General features: G+C 42.4%; 1 protein-coding gene across 4 annotated transcripts in view; it reads right to left on the reverse strand.

Annotated features, from left to right (window-relative positions):
• tafa3a (TAFA chemokine like family member 3a) overlaps positions 1–20,774 on the reverse strand; it is a 124,651-nt gene that overhangs the window by 69,450 nt on the left and 34,427 nt on the right. The window contains exons 1-2 of one of the 4 annotated variants that reach the window (XM_056437788.1): positions 6,976–7,739; positions 6,706–6,886 (exon numbers count right to left, since the gene is read on the reverse strand). The exons of the other annotated variants lie outside the window; for them this stretch is intronic. The gene's annotated coding sequence lies outside the window, so the exon portion shown is untranslated. Of the gene's footprint in view, positions 1–6,705; positions 6,887–6,975; positions 7,740–20,774 lie in introns of those variants that run through there. 4 annotated transcript variants of the gene reach the window in all.

Genomic DNA, 20,774 nt, shown 5'->3' on the forward strand with positions numbered 1-20,774 from the left:
CTCTCTCCGGTGTGAGAGAAACTGTCGTCAGCTTATCTTACAAACCCACTCGGGGGGGGGGGGATTGATTAATTCATCACCGCGAGCTGTTTTTAATTACAGTGTCAAATGATCTGTTAATGGATAAAGTGAAATCTATTGCATCATTCTATATATAAAGTGAGCTTTCTGTGTCTTAGCCAACAATCCCCCTGGTCTCCGGAGGCCGAGGTCATACAGGATTACTGATATATGAAACTGCATTCGGAGGCACAAGCAACTCTTAATTAGCTCCTGCCGGCTCACTTATCACCGCCTCCGTCTAATCCTGCCGCGCGGACAGGCTCCGACACCGCTTTAACGAAAAGGACATTTACTTAAAAACCTCGAGTGCCAATCAGACGGAGACCAGACAATTACAACACCCCAGCATTAAAGTGATGATGATTAATGTTATGAAGTGAAGTGTTGTTCGTTCCTCGCGAACGGACGCGATTGAGGTCAGGTGCTCAACATGTGACAAGTATGCAGCCTTGACACTGTGCTGGAATAATTGGTGGTGGAGCGTACAGCTGCCAGCCTGCGAGAAGAGCTCCGGGCCTCGAGGTTGAAAACTGCTTTCATTGCGTTTGGCCCCGAAACGACAGCGCAGCACATATTATAATGGCGTTCTGCCTAACGTCAGGTGGATGTTATATGTGCTGTGTTATCAGTTTCACTCGGACACTCCGAAGGATTTTCCTCTGCTTTGTGCTTTATTCTGTAAATAAAAATGCAATCACGAGATCAAGGACGGAGAGTCTCCATTACCTTCGAAACGCGTGTCTAGACGATGCTTTTCTTTTCTCCGCGCTCGCTCACTTTTGTCTTCTTTTTTTTTTGGAACGATGACTCGGGCGAGGTGAGGCGGACGTGACACGTTCGATAAGAGAGATTTATGGGCAATATCTGACCCAGAAATGTGAGGAATCCTCCAGTCGCTTCCGCTTGAACGCTCCCCTCGCGGCACCGAGAGTTTCTGTTTCATAAAACACGTCTCGGCGATCACCGGCGTTACAAGCGGCCGTAAAAATATATTCTGGGAAACCTGGAGTTGTTGACATGAATGATGCTCTAAAACCATCAGGGGCACATGCATAGGTAATCCAGACATGGGGTTGTGGTCCCCGAAAAAACATCTGGAATGTGGTTTTATCACAGCGTTGAGACTTGTCGGTCCCACCAGCGTTGAGGCAACAGGAAAAAAAAGCCAAATTCAACCGCTAACACATTTATTAAAACATATCAACAGAGAACAAACACACGACTAAGTGACATGGAAGCGTGACGTCTGAGGAACACGGAGGGTGATCTGTCAACATGCTCTCAGAGAGAAATGCTGCCGCTGAGCTGTCACTCAAAGCGGCGTTTTAATGCGCCAACGTCGGGGGGGGGGGGGGGGGGGCTCCGGTGATGATCTAATAACCCGCCGCTCGTGACAATATTGCCTGACGCCGCACCGACAGCGGGAACACGGTCCCTGCCGTCGAAGCACAATGTTTTATACGCCCTCTATCCCTTTTAGCCACACTGGACACTCTTTTCCACTTAGTGTTGCCCGGATCCAGCGAGACCCCCAGGAACGAGCCCCGCATATATGTTTAGGGAGGAGGGGGCAATTTAACACAAAATTCAGGAGTCCATTTTGCCTCCAATCTGTTCACTGCTCTCGCTAATTCCTCTAACCACTACTCTCGAAGCACTTTTGGTATTAACGCGTGATCGGCTGGCGGCGGCGGAGAAGCGCCGCTTTCGACGTGTGCTCTGTTTTAATGCGAGGCCCCGGATTAAACACAGATTGGGTCATGCATTAGGGGAGGCCTGATTGGCCCAACAGATGGCTTTCAGTGGGAGAGAAAAGTTAAATCAATCCAGTTTGCACACAGATTTTGTAGCTGAGAGCCGGAAAGAGAGAGCAGAAGGTTGGGCGGTATTAAATAAATGTTCACATCCTTTAATTGATTTATTTGTTGTTGTGTGTCTGGCTTTTTATTGATCAGAGATAACACAGTTAGCCCTGTTTGGATGCAGTCGGCAGTGAAACACAATAACTACTACAAAGTTCCTATGAATACACTTGTACACACCGAGTTGACCGATTTAGCTATTTGTTCGAGTTTTATATCCAGGCTGGAGCTGAGTTTCTTAAATACTGCGTCACTTATCTTCTCCAGCATGCCGTCAATCTGCGCGCCTTCAGCCATGTTGGCGAGGGCGCTGGTCTCTTTTTCGGAGTGAGTTTTTCGAACTCTGGACCGTCCAGTTCTTTTTTTTCAGTTGTTTTCCCCCAAATATCATGCAGTGACATTACCTCTTTGTGCGACTTGTTTTTATTAATGTTAATCTATACCTGAAATGTTAAATTAAGTGTTGAGTCCAGGAGCTCCAGTCCGGCGCTCCAACCTTTTTTGCATCATGTGACCCTCTTCTTTTTTTCTAATTTTAATGATTTTTAAATATTGTTATTATAAATATATATATATATATACATTTGTTTATGTTGTACTATTGGACGAACAAAACAAGAATTGTGAAGTTGTTACTTTAATCTGGTAATAGTGATGGCATTTACTGTATTTTCTTGAACAAACATTCAATTAATTAAAGGAGAAAATAAGAAGCAGATACATCCATCTTGAAAAATGACCGTCATTAACACAAATCAGTAGAAATCTGCTCAACCTATAAACCGCCTGCAGCCGAAATGTCAAAACAGCGCCAACGACCCATAGTGGCTGAGAGGGGTATGACGTGTTTATTGACGAAGGACGAGAGATTTCTTTGCTGCTCCTCGCGCAGTATTGATCAGCGCTCGACGTTCAAAAATAATAAAAAGACAAAATAATCTTATTTTGCCTGTAAAAACACCCAAACAGCACTACAGTGGCAACTGTGGCGGGAACAAATTCGATTTAGTGTGTGGCCCAGCTCATAAATCTCTGTGCAAGTTACTTGTTTTATGAATGTGTTATGAGAATTCTTTACATAGCCCTAAATTACCCACAATTCCCATGGGCAGCCACCAGAGCCACATTTAAAAGCCAATAACTGTAGAAACTAAAGCGATTAACAATGTGAGAACAGTATCAGTAAAGTGACCTTGAGCTGTAGAATGAATATATCAAACAAGTAAACAAACGGAAAAAGATATAAATATATGCACCTCGATATATATATAAATATATATAATGTATATATATATATATATATAAATATAATATATATATAATAATATATATATATATATATATATATATATATATATATATATATATGTAGACTGTGCCAGTTGAAAATGGCATCTGGGCCGGCATCTCTCTGGAAGCCTGAAGCCAATGGCGTGCAGTGCACATGTAGCAACAGCTGTGCTCGTTAAGTTACCAGTAACAGGGAGCCCTCAGGTCAGTGTACACTTGTCTACATGCTGGGAGGAGGGATGTTAATACTAGTCCAATGCACAATTTATCGCCAACGCTGGATCCAAACTACGACAAAGTAACCATTTTCTGAACCCGTCTCGCAAAGAGTGATTGTCCAATCATACTTTAGCAACCGTAACTAGGCACTGCGGGTTCGTAAAGCCTTGGATTTCTCGACATGGAAAAGAGACTTTGTGAAGCTCAAAGTGGGTGGCTCCAGCTGCCGCCATCTTGGCAGTCATGAGCCAGCATAACTCGCAGCTAATCCAGAAATGGGGAAAGAGGTTGGTGGAGCTGAAGAGGGCCAGGCTTACGTAGCAGAGCGACTGATCTCAGGCAGCATCGACCTGTCAATCAAAGCAGCCATCCCCTTAATAATGCATAATTTTAAGCCAGAAAAATACAAATTCACTCTCCCAATACAGGTGAAATAAACCTAAACCATGTCTTTCTATCAAGCTTAAACCATGTTTATTTGTGCCATAAAGCTGAGAATCTCAACATGGAGATCTATGGAGATTGGCGTAACAACTCAGTGGAGCGGGGTTAAACGAACAGTACACACAGTACCTCTCAACTATTAGTTCTGAAGCCAATGCAGAAGTGCCCGTAACTTGCATTTTTTCAAATGGCCATCAAGGGGCGACTCCTCCGGTTGCAAAAACAAGTGTTATGACCCTATTTCACACTTCATGTATTACCTCAGTAAACATAAACACAACAGTTTATAGCCTCAATCGCTATCTTCTAGTCTTCTTTATTACTGTATTTCTCACTGTGACGAGGTCCGTGAGCATACAGTTATAAATGAGCACAGAAAACATCCGGCGTCTGGGTCCAGTAGTAGCAGATTGGCTGTAGACGGACACACACGTCCAAACGTTGGAATCTCCACACGGAGCTTGGGCCATGTTGAGATAATAATTTGATGAATGACTCGTCATCATCGTGACTCGTGAATGACTTTCTCTTGAGGAAGATAACTCATGTGGCAGGAACAGCAGAAGTTGAGCGTAAAGTGACGGGAAGCGCCGACGGTTTCACAGCAGAGTGATGACAGCTGATCGGAGCTGATGGAAAGTCAATGGAGGCTTATTTATACATGTGTTTTTCAAATCGCCCCGATGATTGACGTTGCTCTGGTGGTGTCATCTGAGGGGGCGATGAACATGACAACCATCATCGTCCTGGAATTTTAACGAGACGCTTCGCGGAAGGAAATCAGTTCCTTCTATTTATACTGGAGGACCTCCGCATAATCATGCATGACGAATATCAAATGTATTTTTCGGGAAGACAAAATATCTCAGATCAAGACTTGTGGATTCAAGCCAAAATAGCAACCTCACTCACAAAACTGTTATGTTTGTAACCATCATGAAAAAAAAACCAGAGCCCTGGCTTTGTTTTTTTTCGGTTTCTCTTTCGTCATCCCTCCATCGTGTGACTGAAACATCCGTCGCAGTTTCACCACTTTTTTTTCCCCACCTAGAATTTATTTGGCATGTGACTGTGCATGTTAATGCTGTTTTACAGCCTATATGCTAAGTGGATTGTATAAACTTGCGAAGCATAATCTCAGAGGTGTGAGCATATGCACCGCAGCGCGCTAGGAAACCACACACACACACACACACACACACTCTCACTGCTAACAGATGCTTAAACCTTCAGTTGATCCAGGAGCTTGTTTCTTTTTTTACTGGTTGCACATTAGAACAGGTTGTTTTTAAAGAAGAGTGGCCATTGAAATTTACAATTTATGTCCATAGAAACAACATATAGGAGGTGTAATACTGTAGCTGGCTACTTCTTCGCCCTCTTGTGTGTACAGATGAATCTGGAGAGCAGTTTGACACGTTGCCGACAGCTGCCTCAAAAGCCTTTTTCACCTCCTTTCTCATTTCCTTTTCCTCTCCCCTTATCTATTTTTCTCCTGTTGTATCCTCTCTCTCTCTCAGAATAAGCCTCTTTTCTGGGCGGTACTGTTTCTGCAGCAAGAGGTGCAGATAAGAAACACCTTTTCGCCTTTTAAAAATATATATATTTCAAGAAAAGCTAAAACACGTCGAAGCATTAGCGTGGATCGAGTGAATAATCAGCCGACATGAATGTAAAATAGGCTCCCGAGATGTCTTCCCTCTAATGTAAAAACACTACGTAGAAACCCCAGTCCAGATTTACTCTCTTTGAAGAACGAGATATTCAAGGAACATGTGAAATTCATTCGAAATTGTTTTTGCAAATGTGTATATTGTCCTGTTCTTTATCAGATTTCACATTCCGCTCCTCTCAAATCTAATCAAAGTATCTTCACCTCCAGTATTTCTCTCTTGTTGTCTCCTACATTTAATTCACATGTAAAACAACATGCAATCCCTTTTCTCCGGTAAGACTGGCAGATAAACATTGTGCATTTATGCTCTAATATCATCTGAATAATAAATCAAAACTTCACTGAATCAGTAAACCCATGAAAGAGGAAGGGATTCAGAGAGAGAAAACAAGAAATGAGAAAACATATTACCGATAATTTAGAAAAGCATCAACTTCAATAGATTTTATGAACTACAAACAATTGACATTCACCATGAATGTAGATGAATGTTTGTAGTTGTTTTATATTGTTAAAAAGGTGTAATTTGTTCGGATTTTAGCTTAAAACTACAGAAATTGTCTTTTAAAAAATGTGTAAACACGATGCAGAAGTCATTGATGTTACATCATTTACAAATATGACCAGTGAGTGATCAATTTAGAAAGGAAGCTAAAGAGTTAAAAAGGGAAAACAAGATAATCGACTGCCCTGGGGGGTTGCCCCATTTATTGTAGACGATGTTTCGATGTCAAAAAGACAAAACTACATGAGCGTGATTATGTAACGGTTTACTTCTTGGCAGTAATGCTCGGCGACCTCACGGCGACAGGAAGTCACTGTCCTCACCTCAGAAATAGTCTGAAGAACAAACAAGATGTAATGTGTTTAGCGGCGGTGCTAGGCGGGCTATCTCCCTCATGCTTAGCTAAGCTAACCACCTCCTGGCTGTACCTTGATATTTACCTCACAGTTATGAGACGTTATTAATCTTCTCGCCTCACGTTCTGAAAAGAAGCGACTGAGCATCTTTCCATGAATGGCGAACTAAACCTTTAATTTAACGCTAGGCAATCTTTCCCTGGATAAAGCCCAAGTTTGCAGCTGTCAATTGCCCCCAGATTGCTTTCAAGGTTTTAAGAGTCACATTAATACGCTCGTAAAGATAAATACCTCTGATGTGACGACTGTGTAAAACCAAGTCAGTCTCAGATTCCTGGCCTGCTGACTGGTCATCTCTCGGAAGAGGAGCTAAGTAGCGATCCGCTATCGACATCCTCCTGCAACCTGAGAGGCTTTCCACGTGGAGTCACGCTCAGTTCTGTTATGCTGCTTTACAGAAGACGACTGTCACCTAACAGGCAAACACAGACACTGAACATGCACACGTATGCATACATAGACTTGATATTCATTGTGATAGACAAGAGTTGATTTTCATACCAGCAGAGAAAAATGGAAGATAATGCCTGGAACAGTGGAAAAAGAAAAAAATATGTTAAACTAGAACGGACACTCGGTAGAGCGCATACCTTCGCATATCACAATATTGGGCATTGAATTATGAACATTTTGGCATTAGTTGCATGCCAATTGGATAAACATTTACCGTGCTATGGTAAAAAGAAGAGTTTGACCTTTTCATGACCTTGACCTTGACCTTTGACCAGATCGATCCCAAAATCTAGTCAAATGGTCCCCGGATAATAACCAATCATCCCACCAAATTTCATGCGATTCGGTTTAATACTTTTTTAATTATGCGAGTAACACGCATACAAATAGATAAATAAATAAATACACGGCGATCAAAACATAACCTTCCGCATTTTCAATGCGAAGGTAAAAATGTAACCTAACAACATGCATTTAAAAAGAGTCAAAAAATGGTTCAGTATGCGTTATCTGTTGATAAAACAAGAGCGTTGATATTAGAGATGTTGACAACACCGTGGCTCCCTCCGATGTCATTATTCTTTTACATTCTATGTCGATGTTTGCGTGGTATTCAGTATTCTTACCGGTCCCCAAACGTCTGAGCTCGGGTGCTTCCTCCTGCATTGACACGGAGCGTGGGCATTGGAAACAAATGAAGAGCTGCAGATTGTTCTAATGTTGAGGAAATTATTCATGAGCACAGGCTGCACCAGCGTCGGAAATACACAAGGGCAAAGAAATATAATGTTGCCCCTGATATCAGTAGGAGAGGGGCATTTCCTCTAATAATTAGGATACTTTAATAGCGTTTGGTTCTTTGTTTTGTCTGTATTCCCTGTACTAGGTAGGTACACAGACACAAAATCAATAAATATCATTTTTAATGATTTAAAAATAATAATAAAAAAGTTATTATTGTTAATAGTACAATGAATAACCACAAAGAAATAAAAATACAATTTAATATGATTGTCTGATTTCTGTTTTCTGTTTGTTTTTTGTTAAAAAAAACCACTTTGAATCTGTATACTATTGCCTAAAAGTCATATTATTGCCATTTATATGACAATTGCTCATATACTGCAAGCCTAAATAAGTATATTTGTTATTTTTGAACAAAGGTTAGATGTTATTTCACAAGTTTCAAAAAGTGCCCCCAATTTTTTTTTTTTTCCTGGATTTCACAAAAAAATATGTACATTTCCTGCCCTGGGCTAAACACTGATAGTCTTAAAGACATCCAATACAACATTTGGTTTTCTAAGAACAAACTTGTTCAACGGGTGTTATTTAAAAAAAGACACACTTGTGTTTTCATGTGATCGTTGGCAGCAGACGCACACACACACACGCACACACGTGACTCAGACACACAGGATGCAAATGTGCAGCATCACAGGGTGCGAAGATGACATCCATCCAACACGTCTGCGGTTGCCTCCTTCGCTCTCATCACACAAACATTGGAATGCAGAAAAACTCACAAACAAAGGTTGCACCAAGTTGCAGATGCCAGGGTCTCATGACTGGGATTGTTATCAGATCAAATCCGCCATCTTTGGCCCAGGGAGCCTGATGCCACATTCAAAATGGTGAATATTGATTTGTCTATTAGTGTCTGCGTCTTTCATTTCCCATCCATGTCACATCCAGTGATGACTAAGCCCCTTCTCCTTGTCAATGTGGCTGCAGCGTATGCCGCATTTAAGTGAGGTGGGATCAATCCGTTTAACGACGGGGCGGCTCAGAGCAGCGGGTAGGAGGCGGTGATGTATTCAAACCAATGTTTTTTGTGCCATTTAAACTGGTGAAATTGGGATTCTAGAAATGACACAAGAGCAGAAGCAGAAATAAAATGTGTAGTCAACATCGATCATTGTTTTTTCCTTCAGTTTCCACCTCTGGCAACTACCACGAGATAAACTCAAAGCACTTAAAGTAGGGAAGATCATGTTCTCGGGTTCAAGAAGTCAACATTGACTTGAAGTATGTGTTGACTAAAATCACAATGTTTCCCTATTTTTAAAGCTGCATTACATCATGTATTTGGGAACAGTGGCATGGCGAAGTTATATCTGTCTCTGGAGTTGTGAATCTGCCCTTGTAACAAATGGAAGACCGATAGTCACTCTTCTTGTAGCTCTGGTTTTGTTTCCAATAGTCTGATTCACAGCCTGCGGCCAGAAGCCTGCCAATGACCCGGAATAACGATAGATGGAGTCGCACCTTTCTGTAGCTCCGTGGGGAAAGGTTTAGCAACGCCTGTCTAGGTTTCCAAAAGCTCCTGTGGGAAATATCTGGCATTTTAGCCACTAAGTAATCCACTGTACTCGCTGCGTTGGAGAACGATGCTGATGAGGAGTCAAAGTGAACCAGAAGAGTAAAGTTGTGGCCCGGAGAACCAAAATCAATGAGCTGAAAAGAGATCAAAACGCCCGACTGAGCTGAAAGGGAACTACGGAGATCGACGAACTTTAAATACTTGCAAAACCTTTCACATCACATGTCCTTGGATCCATTGTAAATATAAGACGTATTGCAATTTGAATGAAATGTTTCAGTAGCCCAAACCTGACAAAACCTGAGGATGCAAACCCTCCACCCAAATTCTTTCCCTGGCATCGGACCCAACGGTGCCAGAGGAGGGTGTCCAGACTCCAACTCCAATGCCCTCTAAATGTCGGGAGCAAATACACATGTGCATTATATGATTACATTACATATAATTTCACTGACTCTTTTATCCCAAAACTCGGAACAACAAGAACATTTAATATTTATTATTATTATTGAGATCGCTGGAGATCTTGGCACACTCAGCACTTTATTTTCCTGGACACTTTAACCTGCTGGAAACTCACTTTGGTCACTGCCTTGTTTATATATTTTGTATATATTGTTTCCTCTGTAAATTTAGTATTTTAGCATTAGTATTTAGTATTGTTATTGTGTTATATTTGTATTTACCTTCGCATTGAAAATGCGGAAGGTTATGGGTTATCGGCGTGTATTTATATATTTATTTATTTGTATGCGTGTTATTCGCATAACAAAAAAAAATTTAAACCGAATCGCATGAAATTTGGTGGGATGATTGGTTATTATCCGGGGGACCATTTGATTAGATTTTGGGATAAATCGGGTCAAAGGTCAAGGTCAAGGTCATGGATAGGTCAACATCTTCTTTTTACCATAGCACGGTCAATTTTTATCCAATTGGCATGCAACTAATGCCAACATGCTCATAATTCAATGCCCAATCTTGTGATATGCGAAGGTATGCGCTCTACCGTGTGCCCGTTCTAGTTTTTATTTGTATTAATGCTCTAATGTGCACCCGCTGCTGTGATCATGAAATGTCCCCACTGTGGGACTAATAAAGGAATATCTAATATTATCTTATCTTATCTTATCTTAATACCCAGGTCCTGCAGGGAGGAGATAAGGATCTGGTGGTTCACTGTGTAGTGTAAACAATGTATGTTCTCGTAGAGAGGGTAAAAAGGCATCGCTGTGCTCAATTAAACTGAACTACATCCTCTCATATTGCAGTCTCTTTCAGTCCCTGAGCCTCAAACACAGATGTCAGACATTAACACACACACACGTAAACATTCAGAAACACACCATCAGCTGAGAAGTGACAAGACAAGTGGGCGGTGTTTGGAGCCCTGCTGGAGACGGTGTGAAGCCTCCTTACCTCACAGGTTAATGAATTGGCAAAAGCCCCCTGCGTCCTCTGCCAAGCAGCAGAGAGCATCAACAGTGCAGCCCCGGCAACTGTTTCGGAGCCAGCCGGGCGCATCCCTCAGTCATCCATTTCTGTTTAGTTTTTTTTCCTTTTCTATTTATTCATCATCACTTTTTCACAATCTTGTTTTTCTCCTGGAAGAGCAGCGTGTTTCTAATTACCTCAGGGCTATTTATTACACATGACAACCTCCCCGTTGCACTGCGGAGGCATTTGGGAGTGCAGGAGAAAATGGGCTTTTGCCGTCACAGTGTTTTTCGGTATTGATGAAAAGAGAGATAGAGGGGAGGAAAGCTTTAATCTTTTGAGAAAATGCGATGCCGGCGCATGAATATCTGCCTTTTTTTTATTGTCAGCCTCTCTTCTGTGTGAAGAATCTCTTAAAAGGGAGCCGGTCTTGCTTGAGAGAGCACAGAGAGAAAGTTTGATCTGTGGCGGTGAATCATCTGGAGGAGATATTCGTGATACAAGTGACGTGAGAGAGATTCATTACGCTGCAAAGAAAGGATCAAAGCCACAGGAAGCACAACATCAACACCACCACAGCTCCCACATTTCTATTTCTGCTGGTGCCACAGTTTGTCGGACAAACCATTTACCAACTTAACCTCATGGCAATGCTTTGTGGTAATAGTTGAGGTAATCAGACATCCGGCTGCCTGCCTGGCCAGAAATTCAATAAACATATTCAATCAGCCTGCAATGATGTGCTGTATTGACCACCTGCTGGTTAAGGCATGGCGAGTGCAGCTGTCGACAAGGCTAATATTACAATCACACAATCAATAGCGCGATGTGATTGCTTTGTCCTGGCTGTTCTGAGAGCAGCGTGCCGGTCCCGTGTGAAGCAGAGCTGGACCAGATATTTTCTGTCGTCGTTGATTAGTCTACATTTGTTTGAAGCAGAGTTGACTGTATACGAAAACTCACAGAAATGCTGAAAAGAAAATATAACGGAATGCATTTCCCTGAAATGACCTGATTGTTTTGTTTTTTTTATGTTTTAAAAGGTCAAAGGGTGCAGCAGGAAAATGGACAAATGCAGCATTCACATGGAATCAGGTGGCGTGGCGACGGCAAACCGGATATTATGATCGTGAATGAGAGCAGGAGGGTAGAGTTAGGTGGGTCCAGCAGATAGTGCCGGGCAGTATATCTATATTATATCGATACTAGATGATGCAAAATACGGTCTTCGATTTTTGATGTAAAATGTCTCGCTGAAGTGTCGTCTTCTCCTGGTTTTAAAGGCTGCGTTACAAAATGTCAAAATGCATCAACCCGAATGCCGCGTTCGGTACATTGACGTTGCATGGGATCTATACTCTCGGGAAAACTTTGCACCACTTTCGGTGTGAAGGCAGCATAAAACATCCCAATTTTGAAATTGAGTTATTATTATAATATTTGATTTTCTTCATATAACCCGCCAACGGTAACAGTAAACGCCATTGCCGTCCAAAGGTAAATACTTATATCAATAAAACTTGTTCAAGGAGAAGGTTTAATAACTATACAATGGAATACTTATTAAAAGTTGCATTTTATAGCTACGTGCATTACTAGAATAGTTTTATTAATTAATAGACGTAAAAATATATATATATATATTCTATGTCATCACCATCACAACCCATGTAATCATACGTGAAGCCATCCTGTCGTTCTGCCGTCCGTCTGACTCCATAATGCAGCATCCGATTCTGCCGCCATGCAATCATGGCACAGCTGGGATTTGAGCTAAACGCCAACATCGGCATGCCGACATGTTCAAAAGGACCGAGCCGACATGCTGATTTATTTGATCATTCGGTAAGTAGCGTTAGCCGCGAGCACGAATGATGCCGACGACAATGTGGTGGAAATATGTAAAGAAGATATTCCACGGGATAAATTGCGCGATTAATTTCCTGCTGACCATAAATATCATTATGTCAAAAAATTATAATAATCATGGCAGGACCTCCAGTAGTTCAGTCGGGACCAAAACAGTGATCCACCAGCACGGCTTCAAACTTCAAACTTTCCATTTTTTGCCCTTCTCGTGAAATCGCTGACATCTGGTCCTCACAGCGGGCGACGCATCATCCCGGGTTAAACACCGTTTGCCTGGATGCAGCCGGGGAAGTTTGGGTTCAAAGACTGTAACACGTTTAACGATCTGTTTTTATACGCGCGGCATTGTGCATCACATCCCAGCGTTGCCGCTCCCTCTTCTTTCCGGTTTACCTCAAACAAGCAGCGATCTTAAACGCGACGACTCGTAAATGCTCGATGCGTCTGCCGTCTCCGCGCTCGTCGTTTGGCGCTTTGTTTTTCTCGTTTGCTGCCGAAATGTAAGTGACGTGACATTTGCGGCTGCAAACAAGTTTGAGAGCGGAAGTTTGAAAAGTTCAAATGATGTAACGACGATGGTGCGTTCACTGTGGGCGGCGGTGACTTGCGATGAAGAGAAACGGATTCGTTCTGGATTCGCCCGTAATGCAGCGACTGAGGAGTGCGACTGTAGCTTATTCTGGAATAGAATCACTCTTGCTTTCTATTCCCCTTATTATGCAATCACTATCTTTTTGAAGGACTGGAACTGGGCATTCTTGCATTAAAATCTCCTTAAAGTTCACACTGTGGATAAACCCATGGCGACATTTTGAAATGCCAGTCCAGTGCTGCATTTACAAGAACTATGCATCTTTAATTAGCTGATCAAAGGATGAACAACTGTTATGTGAATACTCTTTCTCATGTATGATCACTTCCACGCTGTCCACGAACGCCCAGACTTACCGCTTTCTCTTACACTGATTGTAATTTAACGGTTTAGCGAAGCGTATTTTTCCTGGTAAAAACCCTTCAAATCTTTAAATGGGAGGCGTTTCCTAGTTATGGGGAAATTAACTGGACTCCAGGCCATAAGAGTATAATATGATTAAAGTCTTGCTTCAGTGCAAAACCAGAGCAGTGAGTTAATCAGAAGTCCGAGTGATTCATGCAGATGTTTCTTTTTTCAGATCTCTATTCATGGCGGAGAGTTGAATGTTGTCCCCGATAATGCCCACTTAATGCTTTCTGGGACGCAAATAAACAAGCCACCGCTGAAAGCTTTGGGAAACGAGGAATCAGACGAGAAGATTGAAGCCACTCTCACGTCCGAACACTAAACTAGAGTGACCGGATTTGAGTTTGTGAAAAAGAGGACACTTCGTCTCGGGGAGGCGGCAAGGTGCTCAGTGTTGCCGGATTGGAAATGGTGAAGTATCGTACCAAAGGCTCAAAATGGTCGTATTTGGGGGATAATTATCGTGTATCTGGCAACCCTGAGATCGGTCGACCAATGACTGTTCTCTCTCCAGTCAGAGCTCGCGCAAGAAGGTGGAACGTAAGGGAGATACCATTTCCAAAACTTGTAAGGGGTACATACTAGTTTATGAAAACCCAGAGAAACACAAATATCCGACGAAGCAAAATCCCGGACGTTTTTGGAATCCCTGCCGGACGCATTTTTTAGGTCTCAAAAAGAGGACATGTCCGGGGAAAAGAGGACATCTGGTCGCCCTAACTAAACATGTGGTTAGCCTAGCCTACGAAGTAGCCTAGCTCGCTCCAAAGGTTGAAACATTTATCTACGTGAACCTCTCAAGTTCCCAAATGAATATGTTATATCTTGTTATTTATTCCTTGAAGAAACCAAAATGATGTTGAGGGATGTATTTTTGAGCCCTTGGACAGAGCCAGGTTAGCCGTTTATCCCTGCTTCCGCTTTTTATGCTAAGCTAAGCTATTCTCCTCTTGGCCCTGGCTTTATCTACAGTATCTTCTCATCTAACCCTCGAGTTGTAAGCGTCTTGTAAAAAAGAAAAATCCTATTTCCTTTTCCGAACTGAATATTTAATTCAATTTACATATATACATATATTCATAGGAATTCAAACCATTCAGTAAATTCTGAAGGAGATAACAAAGCTTAATATCTGGGTTGACAAGTTTCTTTCAAAACACCTCAGCTTCACGTCACTGAATTCACTTCACACAGTTTAAAAACAGCTCGGATGGAGATGTTCGCTCAGCTTCACGCCGCTAGCTCTCCGGTCGCCGTGCGTCAGCCACCTCGGAGCGGAGCGCCGGGGAACCGCAAACACGCTCGGGCTGAGACCAGAGGGCCGTGTGCGCCGCCTCTCGGTGAAGACGGGGTGGCAGAAGCTGGAGGAGCGACGCTCCACGGGGCGCAAGGGGAGGCCGACCGAGTGAAGGAGGGAGTGAAGAAGCAGAGGAGGTGAGGCAGAAAATGAGGAAATGTAACAGGAGGCGGGAGGAGAGAGTCGGGGAGGAAGGCGGAACATTTAGGGATTAGAGGATGGAACCACCTGGGTGACATGATGAATTTTGGAAGCGATATAGAAGGGCGAGAAGAGAGCAATGGCGTGCGTGGAAGAGGGGGAAAAAAAAGAAAACGAGACGCACGTACGTATGCCACAAAAGATCCGCGGCGGCAGATAGAACGAACAGTCGGAGCTCAATTATCCACGTTTCCCGCTGCTCGCCTCTCCGCCTGTGATTGGACAGCGACAATACATCACCGCTCGCAGCAAAGTAATTAGGCTTTGTTTGGGGCGATCATTTTAAATCATTTCAAATCATTATTACATCGAGGATTCCAAGCTGTTAGTGCATTGTAAACATTTGATTACAATTAATTGAGCAGTGGGAAGAAACGGGGGTGATGATAACAATAATTGTTGCTCGCGTTCGCAGCCGCCCGCGCCCGGCGCTCTGCTCGAGGTTCCTCCGGTGTTTGCGAAACCCCGAGCAAACAAGGCCGCTCGCACGGCGGGGAAAAACTCAAAACACACAAGAGTCGTGTTTGAGTAAAGGCGGTGGAGAGAGAGAGAGATCTAATGCGTCGGTGTTATGATTTGGAGTGTTTCCTGTTTTGTTTTGAAGTCCCTGTCTCGTTTCCTGTTTCCCTGCGCTTCCTTCCTTGTGCTTGTTTCGTTCCTGATTGTCCCCAGCCACGCCCTGATCGTCTCCACCTGTGTCTCGTTTTCCCCAGTGTATTTAGCCTGTGTCTTTCTGCTTGTTCTTTGTCTGGTCGTTTTTGTTCCTGTCCGGTTCTTGTCCCTGTTCCTGTTTGTTTCTCTCCTGTTGCCAGACTGTGGTTCTGCTCAGTGAACAATTAAAGGAAACCTTTTTATTTTGAAACTCTGCCTGCTGCGTTTGGGTCCAAACCTCGCCCTACACAACAGTCGGAGGCTGACGGGGGCCAGATCAATAAGGCTTTTGGATATTTTAAGAAAATGACTGAGGAGGCACGCAGACAAGCCCAGAGCTTCGGCGCTGTGTGTATTTAGAGAGCGATTCCTGAGGGGAAGGCAGAGAGCAGCGACGCTCAAACAGAGCCACAGTGTCATTATTTTTAGTCCTGTTTGCTGTGGGCTCGTTCCCAACGCCCTCTCTCTTCTCCGGGAATAGAGAGCAGCAGCAGCACGAGGAGAGAAATGGGACAGGCCCCGAGGAGAGCGCACACGTCATTAAAAAAAATCAAATACAACTATAATTCCGTTCTCTGTTTTTTCCCCACTTTTTTTTTTAATTACCTTCGCATTGAAAATGCGGAAGGTGATGTTTTGATCGCCGTGTATTTATTTATTCATTTATTTGTATGCGTATTACTCGCATAACTAAAAAAGTATTAACCCGAATCGCATGAAATTTGGTGGGATGATTGGTTATTATCCAAGGACCATTTGATTAGATTTTGGGATCGATCGGGTCAACGGTCAAGGTCATGAAAAGGTCAAAATCTTCTTTTTACCATAGCACGGTCAATTTTTATCCAATTGGCATGCAACTAATGCCAACATGTTCATAATTCAATGCCCAATCTTGTGATATGCGAGGGTATGCGCTCTACCGAGTGCCCGTTCTAGTTTTCTTATTTTTTTCATACAGTTGTGCAAAGTCACTATGGTGCAAAAGGTGCATCCTGGAAGAAGCTTCGACAGGCATGTGACGGCACGGCGAACATCCGACTAAAACGTTTTCCACATCAAACTGCATTACACTTTGGCTCTTTGAGCTGGTGGACTTTTACAGGTCATTAGAGGGGAGGAAAGGTCCCACGCTGGGGAGCGCTGGGATTTCAGGGCTCCTTCATCACGGCTGGTCTGCTCCTCCCTGCAGGAAGTGCGTGTCCGATTGTCACACATAAATGAGCCTGAAAGGTTTGCAGGAGGATGCTGTGCACGTGTGTTTTTCTAGAAGCGCCAAAGACAGGAACTCATTCTGGTCGTATTAATACAGAACACAGCAGAACCAGAGATGACATCTATGATCTATCACACTCAGCCACCTGCTTCCCAAAGAGAAGGCCATTTAAAGGCCACATCTGCTCCGGCGCGCCACCATCCGACAATCGCAAAGCACGGCGGAACCTACAGCAGAACATAAAGGATTCTCCCCATTTGTAAAGAAATGTACGCTCGCACACACAGATCTTTTTTCTTTTTTTTGCTCACAGTAACCCACATGGAGCCAAATGATGCATGTGCAGCTGTTGTGGCTGAGGATAACTTCGGAGGTCACTGCGGCTGCACACAACAAGGGGGGGGGGGGGGGGAGCCCTTTGGTCACAGAGCAAAAATGAGGTAAAAAAAAAGAGAAAAGAACAACCTCCTGTGTTTGGAGAATTGGCTGTGCTGTGCAACAAAAAAAAATTTGAATTAAATTTGAGAAAAGGTTGGTCGGAGAATATTTCAAAGATATACATATATGTATATATATACATATATGTATAAATATATATATACATACATATTGACACATACAGGACTGTCTCAGAAAATTAGAATATTGTGATGAAGTTCTTTATTTTCTGTAATGCAATTAAAAAAACAAAAATGTCATGCATTCTGGATTCATTACAAATCAACTGAAATATTGCAAGCCTTTTATTCTGATTTATTGCTGATTATGGCTTACAGCTTAAGAAAACTCAAATATCCTATCTCTAAATATTAGAATATCATGAAAAAGTATACTAGTAGGGTATTAAACAAATCACTTGAATTGTCTAATTAACTCGAAACACCTGCAAGGGTTTCCTGAGCCTTGACAAACACTCAGCTGTTATAAATCTTTTTTTTTACTTGGTCTGAGGAAATATTAAAATTTTATGAGATAGGATTTTAGAGTTTTCTTAAGCTGTAAGCCATAATCAGCAATATTAAAAGAATAAAAGGCTTGCAATATTTCAGTTGATTTGTAATGAATCCAGAATGCATGACATTTTTGTTTTTTTAATTGCATTACAGAAAATAAAGAACTTTATCACAATATTCTAATTTTCTGAGACAGTCCTGTATATATATATATAAAACGTTTTTCCTGCCAACCTATATTTTAAATATTCTAAGTTTAATTTAAAAATACATCTTTTTTTTCCTTCTTTTTCATTATTCCTCATGCTGTTATTATTATTATTATTATTTGGACATCTCTGACATTTTAAAGCATTTCCTCGAGTTAAGTCTCAATCTCTAAGATCTCCGTTTGGTTCTCTTTGGCGGTACCTACGGAGATAAGCGGTACTTGCATGTGCGTCTTGACTCACTTCACATAGAGTATGATGTGTGTGTCACTCCAGACACCCAGTTTGTAACACTGCAGATGCAAAGGCTTTCCACATCAGTGGGTCATAGGCTCCATTCCCGTTGCGATACCTCATACGGCAATAGATAGTCACTTATTCATTTGTGTAAATGAAATCCCTCAAGATTATTACTTTGAATGAATACAATAATCCAAGATTGTCTGTCACAATGAATTTGGATCAGGACACAGATATAAATAAATAAATGTCTCAACTGTTGTTGAATATGAACAGTTTTAAAAATACGTTTTAATGACATTTTTGCCGAGAATATTGCTTAAAAATAAATGCACAAGCTACTGGGCAGCCTTGGCAAAGATACATATTATCCCAGTGAGTTCTAGTTCATCCGGTTTTAGAACTCCTGTCATTAAAGTGTCCATCAAAAGGTACATTTGCAAACTGAGCAGTTTAATCGGCACGTTGGCATCCGAATATACTGAACCCTCACCTTAACGGATGCTTGTGCTTTATCTTTGATGTATTTATAAAACCGTCTTATATATTTATTGAACGTCTTGTTTTAAATCAAACATCCGTACCCTCGCCCTGTCTCGATGGTCAGCGTGTGTCCACTGGACGGGAGGAGAGCCTCACTGCTTCCCTCAGAGTGTGAACACGGTGGACGGCGTTAGTTGGCATGCACTAAAAGAGAAAAACTGACGCGCTGAGGATGCTGCTGCTCAGAAGTAGATTATTTTTTCCCAGTGGGCCCACTCTGGGTCCCTCCGCCTCGTCTATTAGTCCTTCGGTGAGTGATGTCTGCGTGCGAGCGGACAGCGGTAGGGATACGAGATGCAAGAATTGTTTCCAGGCAACAGAAAGTGTGCTCAGAGAGAGAGCAACAGCACGCTGTGCCACTCCGGAAAATTCAAGTGATGAAGATAGCGACCAAAGAGGACGACTTTGTTACCGAATACATTACACCCACAACCGATCTACAAAGGCCTCTTTGCGGATACTGGATTTACATTCACTGAAAAAAATATATATATTTATATATATATATATATATCTGGCCTTTTGCTGCCAGATGGTTGGCAGTGTCTGCGATTCAGAGATTTTTCACTCCAGTTAAGATCACACATGAAAGGAATTTGACTCTTCTCTCTTCATGCATATGCAAAACGAACAGGTCATATCGCTACTATAAAAAGTCACTGCGGTATAGAAATATAGACTAATGAGCAAGAGTAAAGAGTAAAAGTGGAATATACAGTTTTCAATTGAGGCAATAACGTTGTCTCTCTCATAGCATTCAGAAGGCTACGTTCACTTTTTGTTCTTTGACTCTTTTTAGTCGATGAATGAGCCCGAGGCGTTTTGGAGAGGTGGTTTATTTAGCAGTCATTTTCCTAAAAACTCGTATGCATTTAGCATATAATACCGAAGAATTTGATTACGCTACAACTTTCAGATGCTCCGATCTATTTGAGTTCTTTTTTTCATTTCATGTCCACGGTGTAATTAACGGATGCAAAATTACAATTTTGGGAGAGTGAGAGTAAAAAACCAAAACAATTCTCCAACACCAGATGTTTCATCTTTCTTCCTTCTGATATTAAAAAGTACAGAAGTCTGTTTTGATGATCATTGGTGCAAAGTAGAGAATCTAGTTGTCTGATAACAATAAAAGTCGACAATCAACTCGCCAACATTCTCCTCTAATCTAAGTCGAGCAAGATGAGTTAACCACTTGGACCTCGAATAACTGAAGGAAAAAACGACTGTATTTGTGATCTGAGATATGTATTTAATTTTTTTATTCATTTTTTTAACGAACAAAGAAATGTTGTTGAAATTATCGAAAAACAGTCGGAGATAGGACGCGACCTTGGCCGAGTATCTGCGCAATTAGGCCGCAGCCAACGGCTTTTCTCTCTTTCATCGTCGGTCACTGCTCGAGTGTCGAGATCACTTTCCGACCCGGTTTGTTTCGCACGGGAGGCTGGCTCCGGCTCAGGGGCCACGGAGGAGGCTGCGTGGGCTATTTTAATGAACTCCCTGCTTCAGAGTGATGAATAGGTGCGTCTGAGCTCAGAGTCTGCGCCACCCCCTCCACGGGGCTCGGCTACCGGGGCGCTCGTAAGCGGAGCCTCCTGCCGCCCACGCGCATACCTACGCACGCAGATATCCGTGCGTACGAATAATGGACGCGCATGAAAAAGATGCACACAATCAATGCAGCGGCATTTCTCGGAAAACAAATCAAAACACTGAGATTCCTGGCAGATGAGATGTTTGAAAGATGAAAGGGCAAATCACCATCAGCCCGGAGCACACACAGCATCAGAAGACAGGTGTGTGTCTGTGTGTGTGTGTGTGTGTGTAACCATATTCTTAAATGTGTTCTTCTTCTCTCTTTTAACTTTTCAAAGTTGCTCATTCAGTCAAGAAAAAGTATTTTCT

The sequence above is a fragment of the Pseudoliparis swirei genome, chromosome 18 (genome assembly GCF_029220125.1).
Source record: "Pseudoliparis swirei isolate HS2019 ecotype Mariana Trench chromosome 18, NWPU_hadal_v1, whole genome shotgun sequence".
In the NCBI taxonomy this organism is placed as follows: domain Eukaryota; kingdom Metazoa; phylum Chordata; class Actinopteri; order Perciformes; family Liparidae; genus Pseudoliparis; species Pseudoliparis swirei.